Below are 18,683 nucleotides of genomic sequence, written 5' to 3' on the forward strand. Positions count from 1 at the left end.
GAAACATCTTTATCTGTGCATCAAGATGCAGATAGAGAAAATCTGACATGAAAATAAAAAAAAATAAATTAAAATAGAAGTTAATTTAACAAATTAGTTGCTCTGAGAACAACTGTTTTATGACCTGGAAAACACACTTCCTATGAGAGACTCGAGGAGATAATCTTATTTTAGCTTATTGAAAGGTAATTTAAGTGAGGAATAATTATGAAGTACATCTACACAGGCAGCACATAGATTAAAGACCAGAGACAAAGCTGTGAGAGCTCACAGCCATAGCCCTCTGCTTCCAAACTGGAAATGCAGTTAATAAAAAAGCTGGGATTCTAACCTGAAGTTAATATTCTACCTCGAACGACAGCGCAGGAAGTTTTGAAGGTGTAACCTGAGCACCTACCAGTCAGAAAACAGAAGAACCTTGCTTACTAAAAACTGCAATACAGGTTGTCACGCCAGTGTTTCTGCAGGCTTGCTTTTCTGAATTTACATGGAGATTGGCTCCTCACAGAAAACTCTTTTCTTTAAGTTAACACTATTTGCCAACCTTCGTTTTCACTGTTGAGCATCATAATTTCCCCTTTTCATTTACACACTCTCTGCTGATGGTATTCATAGAATTATTTTAGTTGGAAAAGACCTTTAAATCCAACCATTATTTAAGTCTACCAAGGCTGATGCTAAACCATGTCCCTCAGCACTACATCTACACAGCTTTTAAACAACTTCAGGGATGAGGATTCAGCCACCTCCTTGGGGAGCCTGTTTCAGTGTTTGAGAATGCTTTAAGTGAAGAAGTTTCTTTAAGCCTACTCTCCAGCAACCTGAGGCCATTTCTTCTGGTTCTATCACTTGTAACTGCAGAGAAAAAACCAACCCCCACCTAGCTCCAGTCTCCTTTCAGGGGGGTGTAAAGAGCCAGAAGTTATCTTTTTCTGAGTCTCCTTTTCTCCAGACTAAACAACCCCAGTTCTCTCAGCTGCTCCTCATGAGACCTGTTCTCCTGGACAGCTTCACTGCTGTTCTCTGGACCTACTCCAGCCCCTCGATGTCCTTCTTGTAGTGAGGGACCCAAAGCAGAACCCAGTATTTGAGGTGTGGCTTCACCAGGGCCAAGTACAGGAGAAGAAACAGAAATCCTTTGAGTTCCTGTCCTTCTCCTCCCTTTCCACCCCTCCCCACACAGACATTTTTCCTTAACACATGAATGATCCCAACAATTTGGCCACTGCCCATCAGGGAATATCACCGTATGCAGAATAGATTTTCGCACACACTGAATTCCTGACTGCCACTCTGCTGGCAGTGCTTTCCTGGTTCACTATCCTCAGCAGATGGACAGGTGCCCACACCTAGGAGCACGATCTGACATCCATAAAGCTGCCAATACTATCCACAGATGCTTACAGCCTACCAGCACATGCTCTGTTCTTGGGAAAGAAAACCCCTGTTTTCAATAAAACAGTCTCTCCTCTGTAGGATCCAGCTCTCTGCATATATCTGCTAACAACATCTCGGCATTTCTCCACCCCCTCCCCATGTTTCTCTTTTTTGTCAAGCACTCCAGCATTTGTTCTGGGATCTAATTAAGGTCCCTTATCACCACGGCAAGAGGGGGGCAAGGTCTAACAAAACAGCATTAATGAACTGATTGTTTTCGTCGGGCACATACCGAGTTATAATCCCCAAGCCTGCTACATAGCTACACTTGGAAGGGAAAAAAATAAAAATAACAAAGTCTAATGAAGCCTTGAGTTGTTTACATTTTTAAAGACTTCAACTGGAAGTCCATGGAAAACTGGCATGATTCAACAGCACTTTAGAGCTTATTTTTATTCCAATTAGGACAGGCAGCTTCATTGCTGGGTTAATGGTTGGACTCCATGATCTTAAAGGTCTTTTCCAATCTAAATGATTCTATGATTTTGTTTTCTCTTCTGAACATATGCAGAAGTCTTGCACTTACTGTCTGACTGTTCTTCAAAGAGATGAGCCTCCCATAAACTTCATTAGTTAGATGCCATTTTTACAGGTAATTCAGAACCTCTTCCCACCTTTCTGGGTTATTAAATCTATTAACATCCCAGGATATTGTTATGTAAGTACTGCTCATCTCCATTATGCAGCAGAATTAGAAGACAGCTAGTAGAACCAAATTTGCCTTGTTTCATCTCATTTTCTATGTGAACTCAGACACCAGAAGTAAGATAACCTTCAGGGGACAGCTTTTGACACTGAAGAGAAAGACAGTTAAAGGAGAGCAGTGGAAGTCCAGGGCAGGGAATAACACAGGCATTTTAGGTGAGTGTTGCAGCAGAGAATGTATGCATTCACTTGCCCTGCAAAAGTAAATTCTTCACTCCTCCCAATATTTATCTCCTTGCTCTCTCCTTTCATCTTCAACTTGCAGTCACATTCAAAGATTTCAATAGCATCTACAGCCAACCTAGATCAACACTTGGAAGGATCCCCTCCAGGAAATGTCTCATTTAAACACTACAGAAAGTGTTCTTCTTAACTCTACCCCCTCTTGGTTTAGGTTCAACTGGCTCCCCAGATGCTTTTTGAAGAAACTGTTAAAAGAGGTCAGCTTTTGACAAGAAATCAGTCCTGGCCAACAGGAATCTGCAGAAAGACCTCTCCACCTTTTACTGGAATAGAAATCTTCAAAAGAATATCATGAACCTCTTTAATTAAATATGATAGTTCATGTAAAAGGGAAGAAAGTTTTACAGGCCAAACTTCAAAAGGTGGTCAAATTTTTTTCAGCACTTAGGAGCATGTAATTTGAAACATGCAGGATCTCTTTCATTCAAGAGAATCTAACAGTTGGCTGGTCCAAAAGGCTTGGACTGCAGTTGCAATGGAGCTATTTGTCCTTAAAGAACATGCCTGTGGTCACCCCCGTGTCTCAGTAGTGAAGATACAGGTGGTATTTCTCTCCCAAGCTCTCATCTCACATCTCCAGGTGCATCCCCTCGTACTCTTGTTAGCCTGTCTGCCTCTCAGCTTTCTCTAAAGACTCAGCTAACATTGTTAAGAGCTGCAAGATCCCTCCCAACCCAAACACCTTCTTTAAATAGCTGTGATGGAGTATCATTGCAAATACTTGTCAATGCATACACGACCCACAGACAGTGCTCAGTTTGGAAAGCAGCAACCATGAAGTTCCATCAGCGTGAGGCTTTTTGCCTCCTATTCACATTTTGTGCAATGACATACATACTGGAAACCTGAATCCCAAATACAGGATAAAATGTGATGTTTTACAAAATGTATGTACACTGAAAGAGCCTGGGGATACCATATAGGAGCAGCAGAAAATGACATGAGGAACAAAATCCAGCAAGAGGAGATATTTTTACTAGAAGAAATAGTGAAGTGTTTTTTAAAGCAGCAGTACTGAGGGTCTTCTTCAACACGCTTTTCAAACCTTCACTAATTTTCACAGCACTCCTGGGAACCAAACATATTCATATGTGAGAGTGGTGGGACACTGGAACAGGCTGCCCAGGGAAGCTGCAGATGCCTGCTCCCTAGAAGCATTCAAGGCCAGGCTGCATAAGGCTTTGAGCAACCTGGTCTAGTTGTAGATGTCCTTGCCCATGGCAGGGGGGTTGGAACTAGATGAGCTTTAGGGTCACTTCCAACTCAAACCAATATTAATAATCCTACTAAATAAGTGGGGCAAGCTGAAAAGAAACATGATGGCACTGTCCTACGGCCAAGAGAGAAGACAGCATTGGTGCCAGGGCTGGGTTGGCCCACATGCTCAGAGCACCACGTGCATTTTAAATGCAAACCTACTTCCTTTGTCAACAGTTCTATCATAACACATTTTGGAAAACAAAAGCTAATGCCAAAGAGGGAGATGGTAACTTAAGCCCACTTCTTGAGGGCATTCAGATCCCACCTTCTTGTGAAATACCAGCCTACCCAGCTCAGCCTGCTTGGTCATAGAATCAATAAGGTTGGAAAAGACCTCAAGGATCATCAAGTCCAACCTGTCACCCAAGACCTCATGACTACTAAACCATGGCACCAAGTGCTACATCCAATCCCCTCTTGAACACCTCCAGGGATGGTGACTCCACCATCTCCCTGGGAAGCACACTCCAGTGACTAACAACTCTCTCTGTGAAGAACTTTCTCGAGTCTAACCTTCCCCTGGCGCAGTTTGAGACTGTGCCCTTCTAACCGATCAACACCTGCTCCCAACTTGAGTTTCCCCTTCTAGACTTCTGGTGCGAGTTCTGCCCAGAGGAGCATCAAACAGTGCAAGTACTGTTCATCATATGTTGTTTGTTCTCTCATGCTTTGTTCAGGAGACAAGCACTTGCAATGGTGGTGATGTTTTTAAATAAATAAAATTGTCTGCAGGCAGAGTGGCACACGTGACCGAAGAGAACACAAATACCCATGTACATGTCACCAAATGCTTATGCTAGATGGCAAAGGCAAAGAAACACCCTTCACATCCAAAACAACATGTTTTTTAGCTGTCCTTTGCTCCCATGTTCATGGTGCTGCTGTCCCAAGCAAGCACTTGTTCCAAGACAGTTTTTTAAACAGAGTGGGTTAAGGCTAGAAAGTTTCTCTGTGCCAAGGAAGCAATGCTGCCAGCTACAGTCTTGATCTTGAAGACTTGCTAGATCTTTAGCTATCATATGCACAAAGCACTTACTTCCCTGAAGATAAAGACATTGAACTCTGTTCAAAATTAAGCAAGATAATTAAGCTGATAAAAGAAGAAAAGCTTGAGCGGGCTGCAGTGGGCTACAGCACAGTGAGATGCACCCCATCCTTCTCACCCCAGTCTTGTCTAAAAGCTGAGGACTTCTTAGAATCATAGAACTGTTCTGGTTGGAAAAGACCTCCGAGATCATTGAGTCCAACCACAGACTCAACACCACCATGGTCATTAAATCGTGTCCCAGAGTGCCATGTTCAGACGTTTCTTGAATGCTTCCATAGAGAGTGACTCCACCACCTCCCCAGGCAGCCTGTTGCAATGCCTGATCACTCTTGCAGTAACGAAATTTTTCCTAAAATCCAACCTAACCCTCCCCTGGCATAATGACTGCTGTTACACAGTCAAAAAAACTCAAATGAGGTCATCATCCACCGTTATGACTCCTAACCCCTAGTGACAGCAGAAATTATCACTCACATGTTCTTCTGCACTGCAGCTCTGCATCACCAGCTGGACTAGAAACACTCCTCAGCTATGGATCGAATAGACAGAAGGGCAGAGACATTCCACCAGAGACCTCATCACAACTGAAATGCTCCTAGCGTTCTCCTTACCTCACCCAAGAAGTCCACATGTAACTTGGTTTGGGGTTTAAATTTTGGAAGCTGTCTCTTACAATGTTTCTTGCAGAAGCATGCTCAATCTAGTTCTACTGCATGCACACCCATAATGCAACTACTTCTTATTAAAACACATTGTTAGTGGCTAACCTTCCAAACTAAAAATGGCTGTGAAACTCAGAGTAAGGCTAGTCATCCATAAAACAGTGATTTTTTGGCTTAAGCTCTCCCTGAATACAAATCCACTTCTGCTGACAAATGCCACACAATTACAACTCTGGCCTGTTGACTTTATTTACCCATTGTGATTTGAATTTCAGGAGTCCTGAGCTCACAGAGCCTCCACTCTGCACATACATTTGGAAAATAAACACAATCTATAGATGTAGTAAACAGATTTGTAATAAGCGTTGCTTATCCCTGTCAACTGCGCTGATGAGTAACTGTTAAAAAGGATCAGATCGCCCACCAACTACAATCACAGCCTTCCCATGTCCAAAAGCCACGCTGTTTCTCCAATTAGTTGCTCAAAACTAATTGTCAGATGTAATTTTCAGTCAGCAGCTTCTTCCTTCCTCCTCCTTAATATATTTCTTTCGCACGCACTCTCCACAGCACCTGACTTGCTCAGCAATCTTTCCTCCCTTCCTTACACACTCATGCATTATGTCTTAGACCTAATCTCTCCTCACAGCTTTTGAGCAGAGCTCTTCCAGGCAGCTGACATTTAAATAAGCTCTGTATTGACTTTCCTCTGCTGTACCTCAAGTCCTCCTTGTTTTCCTTATGTTCATATTCCGATTCAGCTTCTATGCAGCTCCTTCTGAGGGTAAGGGCAGCAGAGCTCGACTGATAATCAATAAACACCTTTACCCTGCGATCCCTCAGACGTAAAGCCCAGAAGGAGATTCCCCTCCCTTTGCATATTCACTATTTTGGCTGAAAAGGCAGAAAAAATGGTTTTCCCAAATCTCCAGCATGTTAGAGAGCACACTAAGCCTGTGAACCTTCCTTTAACTCGCATTACACCGATACAACTTTTAATTAAAAAAGTAATTTTGAAAAATTGCTTGTGCAGTACGGAAGGTGCTGCTCAGACAGCATCACTGATCCCTGGAGTTCTGCAGCCTTGAGTTTAATAAACCGAATTTTCAAAGGTAAACACAGCTTGCATCAGCACAAACCTCCTATTTTAGACTCAGATTTTCCATCCGCTTCTGTTTTAGCCATAAGAGGATGCTCTCAGAGTGCCACACACTAAGCACGGCAGTGGTGTCACCAGACACTAGTTGTGGGTGCTAGAGTGGGTCCAGCATTGAGGTGCTGGAGTGGGTCCAGAGAAGAGCAAGGAAGCTGGTGAAGGGTCTGGAGGAGAGGTCTTATGACAAGGAGCAGCTGAGGGAACTGGGGTTGTTCAGCCTGGAGAAAAGGAGGCTGAGAGGAGACTTTCTGGCTCTTTGCAACTCCCTGAAAGGTGGTTGGAGCCAGGCTGGGGTTGGTCTCTTTTCACAGTAACCAGCAACAGGATGAGAGGAAACAGCCTTGACTTGCACCAGGGGAGGTTTAGGTTGGTATTGGAAGAAACCTCTTAACTGAAAGGGTTCCTAAACACTGGAAAAGGCTGCCCAAGAAAATGGTTGAATCATCATCCCTGGTGGTGTTTAGCACCAGGCTTGGTAGAGTTGGATCACTGTTGGACTCAATGATCTTAAAGGTTTTTTTCCATCCAAAATGATTCTCATTCTGTGATTCTAGACCCAGGAAGAGTTTTGTCCACCTGCCAGCCAAGGCAACCTTGCCTCATATGGAAAGAGGTAGGCAGGCAAGACATCACCTCTCCCCCATCCCACTCAGCAGCAACACGGCTGTAAGGACAAAAGGCCTGGGTGCAGAATCTGAGGTACAAAATCACAATCCCCCTGCTTGGTGCTGAAGAAAACATCAGGCACAAGAGCTGCCATAAAATCTACACCTGAGGCTGTGTACAATCCTATGCTCACACAGCAGCTCCTGCCTTCTACAATTATAATTCAGGATTTATTTTGCCTAATTCCTTATTTCCTGTAGCAGGTAACCCAGCAGCAAGGAAGGGCAAAGGGGAAAACAAAAAACAAAATAAAAATCAAACCCAAATATTTTGCCCTAGGCAGAACCAAGGCTAAAACATTCTCAGATTTCCTTCTGTTTGTTTTTATAAACTTTCCCATTGTTTTTGCAAATTTAAATTAATCATTTAAATTATCATTAGTCCAAGAGTTCAAAAAGATGCTCAATGACAGTGTCATTCCCTCCTTTTCTCTCCTCATTCCCCCTTATCAGTTTCTCACAAGCTATTGCTCATTACCCTGCAGACATGCCCAGAGAAGGGCTGGGGAGCCAGGATTCCTGGGTTCATTTCACAACTGCAATTCTAGCAGGTCATTCATTATCCCATGAGCTGGTTAGCTCCTGGATACAGCAGGAATAGGTGGGTTGTGCAGCTTGCTCCCATGCTTATAAAGCAAATACTTTGTGAATCAAGGCATACTGTGCTGATCTGAAACACCAAGCATTCTGTTGTTACATACAAGTAAATAGAAATATAGTATTTACTGTTTACATCTCTACTTATCTCCATTTCTACTATTTTTAAACTTCTAATGTTATAAATGCCAAAAGGACAAGGCTTAAGGTTCTTGAGCCTCTTGCACCAGGAAATGAGGTCCTGTGATAGCACAAGGAGCAATGGACACAAACCGGAACATGAGAAGTTCCACCTCAACATGAGGAAAAACTTCTTTGCTGGGAGGGTGTTGGAGCCCTGGAACAGGCTGCCCCGAGAGGCTGTGGAGTCTCCTTCTCCAGATCCTTTCAAGACCAATCTAGAGGAGTTCCTGTGTGACCTGCCCTTGCTGATCCTGCTTTGGCAGGGGGGTTGAACTCAACAATCTCCAAAGACCACTTCCAACCCCTACCATTCTATCATGCTACAGTATGCCTGCATGTCATTTTTAACTTCCACTGAAGCCCAATGTGTGCTTCCTCACTCAAAATTTTGTAAGCAAGCAACTTGAAAGGGTTTGTTTTCAGCAGTAGTAATGAAACACTGAGTATTACCCATACTGAGCCAAACACTTGCATCCTCATGTCCCCTAACACCACCACTGCTGACACTCCTGTGAAACTTAACATTGAAAAGCACCTTATTTTACAAAACATACATTCAAATTTGGCCTCAGTTCCACCAAATATTTAAGCATGTGCCTAAATATCAAGTGTGTAAGCACTCCAATGAGATACAAAGCTCCTCCTTTATCTGAAGAGCTTCACCCCATAGATCAGCCTTTCAGAGCCATGCCACCTCCACCTCTAACAAGCTCATCACACTTTTTTCTTTTTAAGACTAATAGGCTCCACATATGCATATCCAATGAATATAAAGTCCCTTCCTCCTTTTCCCATTCAAATATGTCAGGCAACATTACAAAAAATAACATCTGTGCCACAGTTATGCAAGAAGCAGCATGATAACCATTAAACTGCACTTTATAAAGAGCAGGCTGAGTTAAAATATAAAAAGGCAACTAAAGAAGTTCACCTTAAACCTTGAGATCAGGGAGGATTTCAGCACTCGCTCTCTGCCTTGCTCGCTCTAAACTCCCTGTTCTATTGCTTCTCTTCATGGATGTTTCGTGTCTATTTGAATATCCATGCTGTGAGCAGCACAAACAGACTGAATCTGGCTGAAAGGGCTTAAACATTGAGCAGGAAGATGAGAAAAATCCCCAAAGTGTTTTTGGGATGTGTATACATCTTGGAGTATACAAACAGCACTATACGTTTGCTTGCAACACCTAGCAAGCCTTCTCTTTTCATAAATATAGGTCAATGGAGCTAAACTGTCTTTTTGCCTCAACTCCCACTATAATTGCATAAAGAATTAGATTTTTAGGGAGCAGAATGAAAGAAATGGTGTATTTCATGCTATTATATACCCAGTCAAGAATGCCGAAGGGTTTGTTTGGGCTTTAAAAAACCAAAACAAAAACCCTGGCATTTGTCAGACTAAAACCATTTTCCTTTGGTGTTTGCACAACCATCCTTTCCAGATTTGAATAAATAACTTCAAACAAATTCTTTTGACTTCCATTACCACACAAAGCACAGAAGTTGCTCAAGGAGAGATGGGGCAGTGTGTGAAAAGATTTGATAGCAAAGGACTGTGAGCAGCACTGTGCACAATCACCATCACATCTGGAAATGCTCAGTACAACTCCTCTGCTACCTTCTTATTTCACTTCTGGTTATTGTCCCATAAGGAAAGATTGAAACAGCTGCAGAAGACAAGCTTGGGAGCTACCACCACAGAGTTCTGCTTTACCCACAGATGGAGCGTGGAGGGGTACTGGAGGTATTAACAGAACAACAAAAATCTTGACTAAACACATAAGTTTTCACCTTTTCTTCATTGACTGACACATGCAAATTTAGCTGTGACTTAATGTAGTCCCTTCAGCCAATGCCTGGGTTTAATCATAGCAGAATATAATAGAACTTAAACAGCAATTTCTTCTTCTGCCCACCATGGAATGTCACACTTACTATGTCACTCCAGCACTACCGTCTATCCCTTCCTAGGAACCACCTTTCTCCATTCCTGCTCTTGGCTCTTCTGTTGGCATTAAGAAGGCTGAAGCTGCACACCCCAAGGCAAAGCCTGCACTTACAGTCTCAAGCCACTCATGTTGCAAAATTTCACCCCCAGTAGCTGAAAAGTTCATTAATTTCTGAATTCATCCTGAAGCAGCCTTTAGGAGGTCTTAAACTCATCCTAGTATTTGCGGTGAGGGAATCCAGCACATGCTGTCAGATTGTGCATACAGAGGTAAACACCATAAAAAGGGAGGAAAGGAGGATGTAGTTAATAGGAAAAAACAGAAAGGGAGTGGGATACCAGGTGCTTAGCACATGAATCAGAATCAGTGATTCCATACACCGCTAACTGTAGAACAGTCAATGCATCAGTCACAAACTAACTTGACATTCAGCTCTGCATCATGACCAATAGCCATCTTGCATCCAGAAATGGTTCAGAAGGGTATCATCAGCACTATACCTTGTTGACAGTGAATTACCAGATCCTAAAAACCCTCTAGAAGAAGAAGGAACTGTGAGTAAACACATGGCTCTTACCTTGATACTGCATACACACATAAAGTATAACCTGAAGGTAAACTCCAAAACATAACTTTGCATTGCCTAATAAAGCAAAAAATTCAGAGACTGAACAATCATGCCAACCAAAAAAATCACCCTTTCAAACTAGCCCTCCCATTCAGAAAGGTTGGGAATCTTTTAAAAGACAAGCCTGTCTCCATCTTTTGTCAGCCGAGATGAGGACAGGCTCAGTTTAACCCCAGAAAGAAGGAAGCAAGGAATCAGCACAAACTAAAGGACGAAACAGGCACAATAAACAAACCTGGATTTACTGCAGTACAGCCTCTCCATCAAATGGTAAGGTAACCAGATAAATAAGGCAATTAAGTAAGTGAAGGTTACTGGGTTAGGACAAATTATTTTTTCTGAGGGAGGTTTCAGCTGATGGGTTTCTCCACTTTCACCATGCCTGGCTGGGTTAATGCCACATGGCTCCTCTGCTTCTGATCAGCTTGGGCTAGTAATGGTCCTAAATACCACTGTTACACACTAGCCACACTGCCTGTGTCATCATCTGCTGTATTTCTGCACAAGCTGGGAACCTCTGCTTGACATACTTCAAAATTAATACATTGCACACACAAAGAGCCTTAGACAACCACAACATGGACAAGGTAGTTTTGATATAGTGGATTTCCTTAGATACAGGCATAAACCATGGGAAATTACTGTGTACTGCTCCCTCTAGAGCCAGCGGTGTCAAGAAGATAGGGCTTTACTTGTATGCTTTAATATGAGCTGAAAAATGATGGTCAGCAGCACCCTTTGCTTTCTGATCTTCCCCCAAACTCTACCCATCCTTCCATATTGAAGGCACAGCTATTGATGGAGACCTGGTCACGACACGTAAGCAAAAACCCCACATCAAGACTTCTTGCAGCTAAAATAATCCCACTCCCCAACAGTTTTCCTGACAAATAAAAACAGAGACCACCCTGTAAAAAAAAGACAAGTTTCATTTTTAGCCTCAAGGTTGAGAAGTCTAAGAGCACTAATAACTCCATTTCCTGGAGTAAAATTAAGTAAGACCCAGTATCCACCTGTATGACCACCAAAACACCAGCACAAACCTTAAACTCATATTCAGAGCATTAAAACATGACCTTGCAGGCTACAGGGGAAAAGTGCTCTTAGCTGCCCAGATACCACGTTCCCTTGTTAAACTCCCATCCACAATCCTTGTTCTGTGAAGGAGTTAAGTATTTGTCTGGAGTTATTCAACAACTGTGAAGGTCAAATATTGTCCTGACTGCCCAGTTGCAAACAAACACACCTTTCATGTGGGCACGTGCTCCAGGCTGCTACCAGCCAGAGAGTAAAAAAAAATGTTAAAAAAGAATAATAATCAGAAGAGACAAATGAGAGTAAACTGGTACCAAAGGGTACACAACTGGTCTAGAGTCAAGTCACTGCTGGCAGAGGATCTAGCTGACCCAGCAAGAGACCTGAAAACTGGGGCCAATTCAAGGGATGGGAAACAACTATTTTTTTTCTGATGTAGAAAACGTATAGTTTCAGCTAAAATACTAAAAATTAAAAGAGCTTCTGTGGCACTTCTGAAGACTGGGGGAAAAAAAAAAGGCTTTGGAAGCTTTAGATTTGAAGCTTCACAAGCTTCTTATGAAAAATGCAAGCTTTGAAAAACTTCTGAAGATTTAATATTCTTACTTTGGGCTCTTCTACTGCCAACAGACTACAGATGCTGTAACTAATAAAAAATAATTAATGCCAATAAACAGGCCCTTCATAAGGCTTCAGCTTCTCTTCTCCATCAAAGACTCAAGTCATTCATTGGGACATGGTACAGGAAACAAAATCCACGCTCAGAGCTTGTCTTTTCTACATTTGGTTCTTTTGCACTAAAACTCACCATCAAAAACCTTCCAAGTGCAAGGAAAGGAATTTGATTTTTCCTAAGTACAACTCCAAAGGCAGCTCCCCAGCATGGTAGAGACCTTACCTAGAACAGAACTCAGAAAGAGCTAGGAGTTTATGCACAAGCCCTCCAAAGAGCCAAGGTCTCTCACAGGCAGAGAAACAACCAGGCAGCCTCTCAGTAGTGCTCCCCATAGAGTGGTACCCTACAATCCACCAAGCCATATCCTGGCACTTCTGAAGGCTAAGTCACATCCTGCGAGATTCACAAGAGCTTGTTGTTCTGATAACCCCTACTTGGAAATCTGAAAATGCCCTTAAAAATGCAAGGGGCTCATGTATCAGCCAGACAGAATCACAGGGGTTGGAATGGACCTCTGGAGACCATCCAGGATCACAATGTCCAGGTGGCTTTGGAATCTCTCCAGAGGAGAAGCCTCCACAACCTCTCTGGGCAGACTGCTAAAGGGCTCCAGCCACCTTCACAGCAAAGAATTTTTTCAGACAGAACCTCCTTGGTTCCACTTTGTGCCCATTGCCCCTTGTCCTGTCACTAGACACCACCAAAGAGAGTCTGCCCCACACTCTTTAGATATTGACAAGATCCTTCTCACCAGTTTTGGCACACCAGAAAAAATGCTTGGGGCTTAGTACACAAGAAGCTCCTCTCCCTATCGGAAAGGGGAGATAGAAATTGCCTCAGCTATTTTGTTTTAAATATCCTGACGCTCCCCTCTCAAACTGACCAAGTGGACAAGCATGTAACAGTTTCAGACAACAGGAGTGAACACCACAAAGGAGTAAGAATGACCTTCACACCATGAACCAGCAACTCATGCATGAGGAGCTATTCTGCATAACAGAGGCTCTACATTAGCAAGGTGAGAAAGCTGATAAACTGGCAACAAACCTTAGACCAGTGTCTAAGCCAAGGGAACAGCCTCTGCTGTTCATGCCAGTTTCGGCAACATGCCGATGACTGGCTTTGCAGTGCCACGCAAGGTGACATCCAGAAGTACGGGCTCAAGTTCTCCCGAACTCCAGAGACGCTCTTGGTCTCATGCCGAGGGATAACAGCAGGTATTTGCAAAGATAATGATCACAGTAATGATAACAACAATCCAGAAAGGTGTTAAAACTGATTTAGCTAATGAATCAACTGGGGTGCAAGCAGAAGGAATGCCAGCCCTTTTTGGTCCAGCACACTACGGTCCTACCCTCCCAAGGGGCAGACAACCTATACAAGATCATCCATCAGCAACTTCTAGTGACACATCCACCCATATTCTGAAGATACAGCACAAGCAAAATAAAAGAAATACAGAACCATTGAAAGGAAAGAAGAAGCCAGCAGAACTGTCTATCATGGGAGACTATCAAGATGAGAGCTCGGATAAATTAACCAAATCAGGCATCTTACAGCAAAAAGCATTTACAGAGTTTTGTTACAATCAAACAAGACTGCAAGTATGAGCTCACATTGCTGGGCATAAATCACCTTTCTCAATACTTAAGGATTAGGAAAAAAACATTGCCCAGGCACAACTCCCCTCTTGCTGCCTGCTCCCAGATCTCTGATGCAGCCAGCATGGAGCTCTCCTGTGACAAGAGGGCACTGGGTTCCATTCCTGTGTTATGCACAGAGCTGATGTAGCAATGCAGACACAGACATAGCTCACACCTATCACTGTTTAGAGACTGCCTCATCATCCAGCTCAGCCCATGCAAAAGCAATACAAGAACACCTTCAGTACAGAAGAAATTCTGGAGATTTAAAGTTTTAACACAAGCTAACAAACGCCAGGGATGAAAGAAATCCTGGGATGAAAGATCTCCGTGACACCTGCTTTGAATAAAAAGACATTGCTACAAAAATATCAGAGACCTGCTGGTCTAGAGCCTTTGCTACATGTCATTCCCCAGACATCAATTTGCAAGAGAGGCACACAAAAGCAGCATTACACAGATTACATGCTACTCCCCTGAACTGCAAACAAAGTCTACCCAGCACTATTGTCCAAAGCACTCCTGAACTAAAGCCACCTTTTCTTGCTCTTCATGAGACGACTTTGCTAAGGATGAGGAATACAGCCGGATTCAACCTAAGCATGCAAAACCTTGTGCAAAACAGACAGCTCCTCTTCCACACTTTGCTCCAGGTGAGTTTTGCCAAATACTCCCCATTTTCCCAGGGAATTGATGGAACCAACACATTGGTACTGACAGGAAAGCTGATCCTCAATTTTTGCATCCTTCAAGAACCTGGGTGCTTAAACCAGTTCATCAGCTTCAGGGAGTGTAACTTCACAACATAGTATCACATAGTCACTATTTAACATTTCATTGTAACAGTATCCAGGAACCCCAAAATCCAAGGGCTGCGATCCTACCAAGCTTCTCTCACATTAAGGTAAAATATCAGGTAGAACCCTAGGCTACAATGGCCCAGACCTCAGCACAGGTGACACCAACAACAACTGGAAGGGGGACCAACACACCAACAAAATGTGGTTGGCTCAGTTTTATGCCACATGGCTCATTTACTTACTGTTGGCAGCTTGCACAAAATCAGGCTCATCAAGCACCTGACTGCATACAGAGGTAATGATTATAAAGCCAGCTCAAGCAGGGCTGAAAGTACACAAAGACCTAGCAGCAAAATAAAAAGGTGCAGTATTCTCCCCTGTGAAAACACAGGGCTTGGAATGTAACAGGTGGATGATATAAAATTTACTTCACTCCCAATTCTCAAAATATTTTAAACTCCTTCACAGACCAAAACTGACAGGCAATAGCTACTGTGATGTGTTTAAGGTTCAGACTACCCACCTCTCTCAGAACCAAACACAAATTTGAGTACACCAGCATCTGTACAGCCCTCAGAAAGGACCAGGGCAAGGACCATCTCTGGATCTCCTTCCTGGATTCTGCTCAAGGAAAAGAATATTTCCTAATGTTGCTTTTGTTTGCAACTGGACATAAACTTTAAGGGGATGATCTGCTGTTGTGCATGAGGAAATCAACACAGTTAGGCTGTTACTACACTTGTAAAGCCTTATTACATGAGAACTGCTGCTGTTGCACCTTGCACGGGTGGTTATGTCCTACACCTGGATGCCACCCTAAGTGGGACCCCTTTGCTGGAGAACACTTTCTCTGCAAGTGTCATCTGTGTTTCCCTTAGTTCTGCAAGTACATTAAGCCTCTTCCCAGCTTTCTCTCCACAGACAAGAAAAAGATATGCACGTGATCAATCGCAAAACCACCCATGGAGCATTGCCACCGCAAAGGAAAAGGACACCAATCAAAGTATTGCCCCACGCAGCCCTACCCCCTGCCCCTGTTCCAACTACAGAAGTTAAAACCCACTAGCCACAATCCACACCTGTTTTTTATCCAAAAGAGAATCCTCATTGCTTAGAACTCCACATCCAAGTGGGCTGCCAGAGCCTCGCCTCCAAAAGGCGAAAGCAACCACAAAAAAAAAAAAACCCAAACCACTAAAAAAAAAAACCCACGCCCAGGAAAAAAAAACCCACAAAAATCCCCCCATCCCTGCCCACCCAAATAAAGCTAGGGATGAGATACAGAGAGGGAAAGGGGGACAAGGCACACAGGGAAGCTGTCCAGTTGCTCCCCCTTTCTGCCTCCCTTTTATTTCTGCTGAGTGTAGTAACACTTTTACTGGCTCTCTTTATTTGCAGCCGGATATGCGCTTTCAAAGATACTGTACCACTGTGTAGGCCAAGCAGGGACTCTCTTTCTTCTCTTAGTTAGGGCTTTTGGGAAAATAATTATTCACCAGAACTGCCATCAGGAACAGAGAAAGCTAAATCAATGTAGCTTTGTATGGGCCATTGCCACTGCAAAGCAAATACTCCATCAAGACATGGATCAGTGAGAATTTTATCACAAGGAATCGTTATGCACATCTTGGTGTGTTTTTAATATCCATCATGTTACTCGGTGTGCCCCCTCCCTCCTGCACCCCACCCTCTCCAAGGATTTGTCTTGTGCCACTGGCAGCCACGGGGCTTGGCCAGAGAATTCAGCATGCTCAGTAGAAAACATCTCACATACAGAATCAGGTTTATTCTCTTTAAAAACATCATCATAATAAAGCATCAGTGCATAGCAGATTTATTCACTGAACAGGTTGATTTATTTAACAGACTTGACATACATCAAAACCTACTATGGGCTTACATAATCGTTACCCATTTAGCAGGTCTGCTTCTTTTGTCAAGTATTTGTTTTTAAAAAGTGATTCACTGAAGGCTGCTGCCTTATACACAGTTCACATACCTTAACAATTGTAATCTTGCACAGGGTATTAGCTGAAGTGACTCTAAATTGCATCCTACCTGCTTAAGCACTGACGTTATTTTTCTAGTTTCTGTATCCTTCCCTTGTCTAAACTAAGAAAAACCACCAAAACCAATAAGCACCAGCATGTGTAGAGGCAGACACAGACAGGATCCACTTTCCAGCAGACTCTTTGCTGTGGGCACAGTGGTTACCGCATTACCACGCTGCTCCAGCGATACAACAGCAGGTACCTCCAGCACCGAGAAGGCACAGCGGAATACCAGGATGTTGATGGTTGCACCCATGTTTCAGGTGAAGCCCCCCAGTGCAGAGCATGAGGCACGAGCAAACCACCGACAAGAAGGGAGGGGAAAACCTCAGGGAAGGTTGAAGAATCACAGAGGAGCCGTTTTGTTTTCACGCAAGAGGCTCATTGAGGCCCTGGCTCGCACAGGCGCATCACTCCCCTCTGGCCGCACGCACGCACCCACCCACGACACCCAAACCACCGAATTCCCCAAATACGCACCCATCCTGCGCTCCTTCCGAGCGGAGAGCATCACCGAGAGAAAACGCACCAGCCCTGCTTGCCCGGCCGGTCCCGTTACACCTTGTTTGGGTTGATAGATCAGAAAGCCTCCTGCTCGCCAGCAGCACGGCTCATTTCGGAGAGGAGGGTTTGCATTATTCCCCCCCCCCCCCTCCCCGTTTCAGCATCATCCACGCAGACACACACACACACACGCAGGTCACATCTTACACTTAGTAAGCAAAACACATTTACCGCTGCCACCGCTGCACGGGCGGCTCAGGAATTACCGAGACCGGCATGAAAACCGCACGAACCAAATTCTCCGCCGCTCGCTAGACAGATGGTTAATTATATTCACAGCCGCATTTTTCGCTGGGATAGAGTTTCAGACAATGAGCCAGTTTTATTTGATTAGCCAGTTTTCTAGTTTAATACGCGGAATGACAGTTACTTCCAGGGTCGAGGCTTTTTTATTTAACAAAAATAAAATCCCATCCCCCGCCCCCAGCCTTTTTTTTTTTTTTTTTTTTTTTTTTTGTTCTGGCTGAGGCTGAAGTAAGTGCAGCCCCCCTCTCCAGCCTCCTCGGCCGCTGTAAATAAACCCCGCGGGGCCTGAGGGGAGGCGGGGGAAGCCCTGGGGGGCGGCCGCGGAGCCGGCTGGGGGTAGGAGGAAGGTTGGGGGGGGGGAAGCCTGTTCCCCCCGGGGCCCTGCGGGGCGGCGCCCCCCGCCTGGAGCGGCACCTGCCCATGGGTGGGATGCGGGGCGTAAGGACACGGCGCCAACTTGCCAGGCTCAGGCCGCCCCATCCTCACCCCCACACCCCTCACACACACCGACCGCTCTGCTCCTTCCGCCGCGCCAACTTCCCCGCAGGCCTCCGCGCCCCGCACCGCCGCGCAGGCCAGAATTGCCATCAGCAACCCACCCCCCAAAACGCCGCCCCGGCGGCCTCCTCCTCCCAGCCTCACGCCGCCTCCGCCGCGCTGTGTTTGAGGGGATGGGGATGAGGATGGAGGAAGGTGGGTGGAGGGGGACGAAGAAGCGCGGCGCCGGGACTCACCTCAGCGCCGGGCCCGCGAGGGAGGCGGCCGCGCGGGGCCGGCGGGTCCCCCCGCCCGCCAGGCGGTGTCGGCGGCGGCGGCTGCGGCGCTCGCTCGCTCACTCCCTCCCTCCCTCACTCACTCACTCAGCGCTGCTCCATGCGCCCGGGGCCCCGGCGCGCGCAGGTGGACGCGCCCGCCCCGCGCGCGCCGGCCCCCGCCCCTCCCCCCCCGCGCGCGCCGGCCCCCGCCCCTCCTCCTCCTCCCCCGTCGCTGCCACCGCCGCCGCCTCAGGGCCCTCAGCGGAGCCAGCGCTCACGGCCCGCAGCGTCCCGCCGCCCTACGGCCGGGCCCCCCCCCAGCGGCGCGCAGGGGGCCCCGCGTTCCCTGCGGAGGGAGAGATGGGGGGCGGCTCTCGCCT

General features: G+C 45.2%; 1 protein-coding gene across 4 annotated transcripts in view; it reads right to left on the minus strand.

Moving 5' to 3' along the window:
• Nucleotides 1-18,683, minus strand: part of NEXMIF (neurite extension and migration factor) — a 202,342-nt gene that overhangs the window by 183,286 nt on the left and 373 nt on the right. For 2 of the 4 annotated variants that reach the window (XM_068151977.1, XM_068151975.1), the window contains exon 1: nt 18,283-18,482. The exons of 1 other annotated variant lie outside the window; for it this stretch is intronic. The gene's annotated coding sequence lies outside the window, so the exon portion shown is untranslated. Of the gene's footprint in view, nt 1-17,218; nt 18,483-18,683 lie in introns of those variants that run through there. One more of the 4 variants, XM_068151974.1, reaches the window with a different exon arrangement.

The sequence above is a fragment of the Melanerpes formicivorus genome, unplaced genomic scaffold, assembly GCF_026170545.1.
Source record: "Melanerpes formicivorus ecotype bairdi unplaced genomic scaffold, bMelFor1.0.p_v2 SCAF_22, whole genome shotgun sequence".
Classification (NCBI taxonomy): domain Eukaryota; kingdom Metazoa; phylum Chordata; class Aves; order Piciformes; family Picidae; genus Melanerpes; species Melanerpes formicivorus.